A 9,305-nucleotide genomic window follows, 5' to 3' on the forward strand; every position below is an offset into this window, starting at 1 on the left:
CAAATTCTACATAATATTGTAAATGGCTCTGAAGAAGTAGATCACAGGAGGGGTAGGGAAACTTTTTTGCCAATGGCCAGTGAATATTTATATTTATTTATAACATCAGTCTTGGGTCATATAAATTATCAACTTAAAAATTAGCCAGTTGTTAAACATTTAATTCATCCCTAAAAAGTTACTAGATTTATTGAATTTCAAATTCTGCCTACAGTTGCCTTGGCAATGCCAGATGAAATGATTTCATGGGCAGGACATTTTCCACCTTGCCACAGAAGAACTCTCATCTATCTAAACCTAGACGTTATTTCTCTCTCAAAAACAACTTTACCTTTTGAACAAACACTGAGCATGCAGTCCACTAAAATTCCCAACTCATTTTTAAACTAAGTTCTATTTAGCCATGCCTCTCCCAATTTCTTTTTTAAGTCCAAGTATACAAATTGATATATAGTTTATTATGATCATATTAGATTCTGAATGTTTTAAAATGTATCATCTATCCCTTCAGTCCTACAATTTTTTGTCACATGAAAATTTATTAAACATTCTTCCCTCCAAGTAACTGATAAAAACATTGACTAGCCCAAGGTCAAAAATCAAGCCTGAGTCATTCCACCTAGAGACATGCCTCCAGGTTCATAATCACAATGCTTTAGTTACAGTCAGTTTGAATCAGCTCAATGCAATGCAATTTGCCATTATTAAGCATATGTGAAGAATTGAACATTGAGGATGCAAAGACAAAATGCAAACATTTGCTCTCTGTGAGTCTTCATTCCAATGACAAAAAAATTATTTATAGACAGATAACATGATATGAATTCTAATGTTATTATATGTGTGCATATATACATATATATAAGATAATTTCAATGGGTATCATAATAACAATGAGGAAGATCATGAAAGGTCACCTGTAGAAACTATTATTTGACTTATGAGTAGAATTAGGCCTTCTAAGAAGAGTCAAGAGCTCATTCCAGGAATGGGGATAGCCAAATTCAGGCAGGTGAAAAAAAGAACCTATAGAGAATATAAAGTAGGCTACTTTGACCAAAAATATAGAATACATAAATTACAGGGAATGATGTGCAATCAGTTTGAAAAGTCAGAACAGATCCAGGTTGTAAAGAATGTTAAATATCAAATGAAGGCATTTCTATTTTTTAGCCTAGAGAGATACTTTGGAACACTGAAGCTTCTGAGTGAGAGATATAATATGGTTCAAAATATGTATTGGTGATATCAGTTTAGGCAGCTGGGTTGAGAATACATTGGAGAAGGGAGAAGATTGAACCAGGGAGACCAATTAAGAGGCAATTTCTAATAATACCGGAAAGAGAGGATAAAGGTCTAATTAGGGTGATGGATAAATGAGTCTATATAAATTGTGCTGTGTCTTTGACTGCTCAGAGCTTTTTTGTGAGTCAATCATAATCTGAAGGCTCTTTCAGCCCTTTTGTGAGTCAAGCCCACAAATAGATGCTCATCAAGTCTATCTTTTTGATTGCTTTACTCTTCCCCTTGACAAACAGTCCTCCAAGTCTATTTAATAGTTCACCTGAGAGATGACCTCATCTCTTTCAACTCACATCATGCTTTTTCCAGCTAGTGTTGGAACCATGCTGACCCTGAAGATTAACCTAACAATAAATAGACAGGCAACTTTAATTCTTCATTCCCAACTACTCTTTTTATAGAAACTAATTAGGATAAACAATTTTTAGCTAATTTTTAGGCAAAATTGGACAGCTCATATTTGTCTCTTGGTCACATGCCATGTGCCCAAAGACTTGATGACCATTAGTCTTTTCACTTTAAAATTCTATTATCTTTTCTTGGGATAGGAATCACAATATAAAGACTACTCTCTTATAGTTCACCTAATCCCTTGAAGTTGTTATTATGTCATTATAAACCAAATGACTGGTTTAATTTCATGACTCATTCAAGTCTTTGCCTTGAGACAATGATGACTCTAATTAATTCCAACATGAAAATATGGGAATAAGACACAACATCCACTTAAGGTACCACTTAACCACCATGAAAAGCCAATACTTAATGATTTTCATCCCCATGCTGAGGTATAAGTGACTCTCTCTCTCATCCCCAGTTTCTCAATATAGTATTTTCAACAAACATTACTTTTAATAAACACTTTCTTCTTTAAAGTAAACAGCAAGACATTAGTGTCCCAGGAGTGAGAGAAGTGGAAGAAAACAGCTGTCTAGAATTAGTGCAAATCTTAAGTGACTTTAGTTCTAAGACTCAAAAGATTCCCTAGAAAAGCAGATGCCTTCTTTTCACCAACTGCCTAGGATAATAGTGATTTCTCTAACCATGGGTAGCTTGGCACAACTCCTATACCTTGGAAGAAAGGTGAAGGAAAGAGAGGGGATTGAGGAAATGAAGAGAGAAGATATCTGTAAGTAGAACACAGCTATGAAATAAATTTAATCTGCTGGAACCCTCTACCATTTTGCTTTTGGAGACTTTTTAATAAATAAAACATAGTAGGGGAAAACAAAGTCAGAAAGGCTTAAAGTATAGACCGAGTGATGGATCAGTTCTGCCCAAGGATCATCAAAGATAAGACTAGAAAAGCCCATAATGGAATTCATCACATCACAATAGTTTAATAATAATTCTCAAAGAGTTTCTACTAAATCACAGAGGAGCTGAAATTCATCTGATGTACAAAATACTCCACTTGAAGAGGGATCATAGGAAGTATTCTTCAATCTCTTCAAGACTATAATAACAATTTCCATGTAGCTGGAGAAGTGTCTTTTAAATGGAGCTATGAAAAAAATGAGATAATGAGGCATCTTTGCTTTGTTCAGAAAAGAATTCAAAGAAGCAAAGGAAAAATAAAATCACAGAATTGCAAATTGAGAGAAAGGATCAATCACTAAACACTCATTAAACACCTACTGTGTAATAGGAACTGAGTTGAGTATCAGGAAGAAAAGGGTTAAAAAGAGGCAAAACATTAGTCACTTCCTTCAAGAAGTCTATAATCTAATGCAATTCAATTAGTCAAGCTCCATATTTTAAAAATAAAGGATAGGGGGTGGCTAGGTGGCACAGTGGATAAAGCACCAGCCCTGGAGTCAGGAGTATCTAGGTTCAAATCTGGTCTCAGACACCTAATAATTACCTAGCTGTGTGGCCTTGGGAAAGCCACTTAACCCCATTTTCCTTGCAAAAAAAAAAAAACCCTGAAAAGAAAGAAAGAAAGAAAGAAAGAAAGAAAGAAAGAAAGAAAGAAAGAAAGGAAGGAAGGAAGGAAGGAAGGAAGGAAGGAAGGAAGGAAGGAAGGAAGAAAGAAAGAAAGAAAGAAAGAAAGAAAGAAAGAAAGAAAGAAAGAAAAGAAAAGAGAAAAGAAAAAACAGAACATAAGAGAGGTTAAGTGAATTGTCTTTGTTGAACGATTGTTTGATACCTTAAAAGATGTATATCCACATGGAAAATTATTCTTTCCTTAATACATTGGGTTTACCAACCCAATACTGAGAAGTTCAATCTATATAAAAAGTGATTTCTTCCAGACAGACACTTTAAGCCTATAGTATTGCATAACCATAAACACCTTACTTCTGAATAGAATTGAATGACTTTCAAATTAAAAGAGGAATCATATCTAATCATATTAATAACTTAATGTATGCAGATGATGACACTGGTTATAGGGATTCAATGAAAGGAACATTAAGGAAGTAATTCATCTTGGAAAAGTTTCTCCAATATCCAAATGTTCTTTGGACTAGAAAGGTGTAGTATTCTTTATGTAACTAAGAAAAATCCAGACTAAAAGTCTCAAAATTGACAGATGAAGACAAAAACACCTTGTTTTTTTCCTAGGCAAAATATATTGAGCAAAAGAAAAAAGATGAAACTGTATATTAGAGACTTTAATGGAGTTAAAGCCTAAAGGTAAGAACACAGTTAAAGCAATTAATTCCTACACAAAACCGGTCTCACTGTATGCTTCAGCACAGCAAAAAGAACAAAGTGAACTTTGGTGTTCAAACAAAAAAAATTCATACAATTTTGATCAAGTTGAGGGCTTATCATTCCAAGGAAGCTATAGTAAGATGAATATTTCCTTGACAAAAGAAAAATGAAAATGTTCTCAATGTATATAAGCTTTTTTTTAATTACAGAAATGCATTTAGATCAAACAGACTTCCCTTTAAAATAGAAAATGTTGATAACATCATTACTACTTGGTTTGTTAGATGGTTGAATTGTGTATTTTTTCCTAGAAATGGAGGGGATTATGATAGTGATTCATAATCAGATCATTGCCTCTAGAAATTTTAGAATAGCTATTTTTAGGAGCCCAAACTTACTGATCAATTTAGATTATGCAATGAAATGGTAGAAACTGTAACAAATATAACAATGTTGTGAAAAAAAACAGTATCTAGTATCGAGAAGCCTCTCTATTACCTAGAAAGATATGATCAAATAGCTAGAACAATCTACCAAATTAACAATACTAAGTTATTACCTTAAACAATCAAAGTACATAAAAGTAAATAGGATTAGCTGTAAGGGAACTATCAAAAGAAAAAAACTCCTGGGGAAAATTCAGTCAAATTTTTATAATTAATGCTTATAACTATATAAATTATTCACATAAACCTGGAAAGACAACACTCTGTAAAAGTCCTCTTATTACATGAATATACTTCTGTATCTAAACAATGGAAAAATGAAGCAGAAAATTATAAACCAATACATTAATGAATAATAATTTAAACATTTTAAATATTCTATCAGCAAATTAGCCTAGCAATTTATCCAAAAAAATTCATCATAATCAAATTGCAAGAAAATCAATTATTAGGAAAACAAATTAATTAATCTTATTAAAAACAAAAGCATCAAAAATTACATTATCCCAATAGGCACAGCATATCCCCCTCATTTATGGAAAGGATATCTATCTAGGTGATGCAGTGGAAAGAGCACTGGCCTTGGAGTCAGAAGCACGGGAGTTTGAATCCAGCCTCAGACACTTACCACTTAACTGTATGACCTTGGGCATTCACTTAACCTTAATTTTGTCGCATCTGGAGCTATCTCCAGTTGTCCTGATTCATATCTGGCTACTGGAACCAGATGGCTCTGGAGGAGAAAGTGAGGCTGGTGACTTGGCACAGGACACCCTCATTCAAATCCAATTAAGTGTTTGTCATGGCATCACCCCCACCCAGTTGTCATGGTCTTCTTCAAGATCAAGGGGTGGGGGGAATCACATTTATGCTGAGAAAATTAACCAAAGTATCCACATAAAGGGGTCATTTTATATAATATAAAAGAAAATGTAAAAGAAAAATAAACATTATTGGGAATACACTAGAAATTCCCAAGATACAGGAGTAAAGCAAAGATATCTATGTCCCCCACTATCATTTCATAATATTTTAAAAGGGCAAGCAATAAGACAAGAAAAAGAAACTGAAGATGTAAAGATGGCCAAAGAAAAGCTAAAAATCATCCATATTTGTTGATGACTTGATGGTTTGCTTAAAAAATCCTAAGCAAAGAAACTAAGTGGGGGGAATATAAATTTAGCAATGTTGCAGGCTACAAAATAAACCCACAATACAATAATATTTTATCTAATAATAATTAAATCTGAGAATCATAATACAATTAAAATAACATCCCAAAATAATTGCAAATTGCCTAGAAGATTTGGGAAGAAATCTACTAAAATATGTTCAAATTTCTTATAGAAATTATTCTTTATTTCCTTAAAGAAATAAAGAAAGTAAAGCTGGATAAATATTCAGTGCCCATGGCTAGGTTGTTTTAATGATAATAAATTAGAACAATATTAACATAATAAAAATGACAATGTTACCAAAGTTAATTTAGAGATTAAATGCTATAAAAATTAAAGGGATTTTGATTCAATAAAAAAAAATTGTAAAATTCATATAGAAAGACAAAAGATCAAGTATGGAGAGAATTTTTTAATGTAGGAATAAAGAGAGAATACTTCCAGTCTAAAACCATATTATAACCATCAGTGAAACCATTGAGTACTGGTTAAAGAATAGAAAAGTAGATCATTTGAACTAGATTGCTGAGAATCAGAAAGAAAGAACCTCAATAACACAATGTTTTATAAATCCAAGAACATATTGTTATCTAGGAAAGAAAGAACTGCTGCAAAAATTGCAAAGCAATGTGGCAGTAATTAGGTTTAGTTCCATATCCTATCTCATATTCCATAAAGATAACATAAAAAATAAAAGAGCAACAGATCAATCCCCTTTCACAACTATGGGTAAAAAATGGATTATTAGTTTTAAAAAGGGGGGAAAATAATAAAAACAATTACAAAAGGTAAAGTGGATATTTTTGCTTCCATGAAATTGAAAATACTTTGTTCCAAAGAAATGAATGCATATATTTTGCTAAACAAAACATATAGACAGTTTAGAAATGAAAGTCATATTCTAATAGAAAAGTGAAAGAGCAAGTCCTTGTCAAAAGAAACATTGTCAATTATTTACAACCACAAGAAAGAATGCTCAGAATAATTATAATAATAAGAAAAATGAAAACCAAATGATCCTTCAGGGTTTACCTCATACACATCAAATTAGCAGATATGTCAAAAATCAGAATAGCCAGTATTGGAATACATTGATCAATTATTGGTGGAATGATGAATTAGTACAACTATTTTGAAAAATAATGGGAATTATGCATATAAGGTGGCTAAAACTTATGTTTTGTCTAAGAGAGTCTTCGATTAGGCAGATATCACCAAAGAGTTAAAAAAAAGTTTTATATCGTGCCAAATATTTATAGCAGCACTTTTTGTATAGCAAAAAACTAAAAACAAGACATATGCATCAATTGGTGACTAAACAAATTATAGTACATTATCATAAGAGAATATTATTAGATTTAAAAGAAACAATGATTATGATCATGGGTGGTGGGATAATGAGATAGTCGCTACAAATAGTTTATAAACCTTCAAATACTGTAGAATTGCTTGTTAATAATAATAAAGTTGTTATTATTATTATGATTATTAGCCTACAGTAACCAGATCTCCAGTCTGGTAATGATCTCATTCCCTAAGCCTCTTATTGTACTCCTGCCTAGCTCAAGTAATATTTATAGAACAACACAGAGGCCCGGGGTAAATTTTTAACAAAAGGGCAAAAATGTAAATATATATTTTAAAATTTAAACTGCATTATTAACACTTTAAAATAAAGTTTAGACAATTCACAAAACAGTGAGTCAAAGACTATTTTGTAGATTACAAATACTCACAACTAAAAATTTAACAATTGGTCAGACTGGTTAGAGCTGGCTCTAGTACACTTATGAATCTGTTGAATATAGAAAAGCATGGAAAGACTTATATAAACTTAATGCTTGCTCAAGTAGTTAGAGCCAGAAAAATATAAACAATGGAAAGAACTACCAAAAACAATAAAAAACCAAATGTAAAATTACAATGAACTAACTTGGCCCCCAATTTCTCTATAGAAATGGAATATTTTATATAAATTTAGCTGGGGTTTTTTATGTATCTATCACTTTTGCTGGGGAATTTTTTATATTTTTTTGCAAGAAATGGCTCTCTGGGAGGGAAAAAAGAAAAAACACTCAGAGGAAATCTGGTCAATATGAAAACTGAGGATATTGATAAAACATACTGAAGTACAAAAGGAAAGTTGAAAAAAGAAAATTCAATGAATGAAATTTATCAGAAATAAAACATCTTTAACTTTCCCCAAAACTACTCACATAAAATTCTGATCCATAAAAATGTAAGAGCAAAATATTAAACAGATGACACTATATACCAAATACTCAGTATTTCCAAACCTTGTAGAATGAAAAGCTTTCAAAATATAGAGACTTAGCAGAAGAAATTAAAATAAGTTGGAAGAGGATGAGTTATATTACCATCTTGTTATTAAAGTGATGCCAAAAATGCATTTAGGGAATACAAAGAAGAGCTTATTTCATAATATTTTTGTTCATCCAAATAAAGTAGTTATTATTTACATGCCTAAAGTATACCAAATATAAAAGATCGTGACTTATTCTAGGACCGATCCTATTAAACAAATTGAGAAGAACAAGATAATAACAACACATAAGTGATACTTAATGAATTATAAATAGCTTCAAGTTAGTTTGGAAAAAAAAGCATAAAATATGGAAATTTTTCACGACTCCCTGAAGACAGCAATTTCTCTTTAGAGAAGCAAAATTCTCATTGCTGGGAATCATTATAAAAGCAATGTTCACCCTAAGTGTATAACATGTCATAGAAACAATTAACAGTCAGGGAAGCAATTATTTCACATGGAAAAGTTCCTGCTTGTTAGTTTGGATTCTTGGTCCAGGGATATTAGGTTCACCCATTCCCTTCCCAAATAGGGTCTTACCTAAATTGGCCACTGGGGGACTCCCAGGATCAACTAGTGATCATTTCCTTATTTCTGTTGAATTTAAAAATCCTTAGTCATTTTTTGCTGAGGACAGAATAAGGAGTAAGCTAAATTTAAAGCATTTTTTTTAAATCCATTTTTTCTCATTTATCCCAATAAACAGAATACTTTGAAGAAGGAGAAGGACTGGGGGGTAGAAACTGCCTGGAAAATAACTCTTCCTCCCTTAGGCTCAGATAACTGACAGTCAGCCAAGTGGAACTGGACCAAGCTCTCTAAAAGAAGTAAACTGTGTGAGCCTGGTTCCCTTGGGAACCTCCTGAAAGAAAATAAGATGTCTATCTCCCAGATTCTCCCACAGAGCAATGAAAGAAAGAAGAGTTTGCTCTGGGATTAGGGGCTTTTGCAGGAACACCTAAGACTTTTTTTTTTTTTCAACAAAGAAGATGAGCCAATCCTGAGTACAAATTCTGAATCATCACAGCAACAGTCCTTCCATACACTTTCATCATGAGCAAAACAACTTGCAATTCTTTCCTCCCATCCTCTCCCACTTGTTCCCAGAGAGACAGAACAAAGTTCAGGTCCTCTCGAAGTGATGAGGTGATGAAAGAGCTTGGGACTTGGGGTCAGAAGATCCAGGTTTGAGCTGCCAGAAACTGTTATAAGGACAGAACGAGATGACATAGGTAAAGGATTCGGGAATCATTAAATACTACATAAGGAGATTTCTTTGATACTCTCAAGTTCAAAGTTCCTAAGTACAAAGTAGGTACTTAACGAATGGAAAAAATACAAAAAAAAACACCCTTAATTAGAAACCACAAACTTTTCACTCACCTGTCATTCATA

This window comes from Macrotis lagotis, chromosome 3, assembly GCF_037893015.1.
Source record: "Macrotis lagotis isolate mMagLag1 chromosome 3, bilby.v1.9.chrom.fasta, whole genome shotgun sequence".
NCBI lineage: Eukaryota > Metazoa > Chordata > Mammalia > Peramelemorphia > Peramelidae > Macrotis > Macrotis lagotis.